Source organism: Triticum aestivum, chromosome 2B, assembly GCF_018294505.1.
Source record: "Triticum aestivum cultivar Chinese Spring chromosome 2B, IWGSC CS RefSeq v2.1, whole genome shotgun sequence".
In the NCBI taxonomy this organism is placed as follows: Eukaryota; Viridiplantae; Streptophyta; class Magnoliopsida; order Poales; family Poaceae; genus Triticum; species Triticum aestivum.
Window position 1 is genome coordinate 735,098,626 of NC_057798.1, and position 965 is coordinate 735,099,590.

Here is a 965-nt window from a genome sequence, read left to right on the forward strand (position 1 = left end):
TGGTGTGGAGGGCTGGATGAACAGTAGACGATGGAGGGGTGCCCGTGGAGGGGTGGTTGAACAGGACCCCGTGGTGTGGAGGGCTGGATGAACAGTAGACGGTAGAGGGATGGTTGAACAGTAGCCGGTGGAGTAGCGCACGGTGGAGGCTGGATAAACAGGAGCCCGTGGAGGCTGGATGAACAGGAGCCCGTGGAGGCTGGATGAACAGGAGCCCGTGGATGCTGGAGGAGGTCGACGGTGGAGATGAACAGTATCCCGTGGAGTCCCGTTTTGCGGTACACCACACCCCTCCCGATGAACAGGACCCCCGTTTCGACCGTAGCGCTCCAACACAAGTACGTTTCCTCCGTTTTGCGGTACGCCACACCCCTCCCGATCAACAAGACCCCCGTTTCGACCGTAGGAGGTCCGTTTCCTCTGTTTTGTGGTACGCCAGACCCCTCCCGATCAACAGGACCCCGTTCCGAATGTAGAGGTCCGTTTCCTCCGTTGTGCTGTACGCCAGGCCTCGTTTCCATCGCCTGTTCCGTCCAAGCCCTCCCGATGAACACGACCACACATTCCGTTCCGACCCAGCCGGTTGGCTCCCACGCGTTCCGTTGCCTCCTGATGAACACGACACATTCCGTTGCCTCCCTATGAACACGACGCATTCCGTTGCCTCCCCATGAACACGACGACGCCGCTGTTTCTCCGTTCCGACCCAGCCATGTACACGAGCCCTGGCCGTACGTATGCGCGAGTAGGCGTTTGAGACCCCGCCCGTGTGTACACATACGTGGCCGTATTTTCTTTCTTGCACCCTGGCCGCTGTATGTACGTGTACATGCTACGTGCGCGCCTCTACTACGACACGTATGCGCCTCTAATACGACACGTGCGCGCCTCTACATCCACCAGTATATATGTACGTACACGTTCTCGACCAGAATGACAACGCTACGTACGCTTCGACCAGGTGG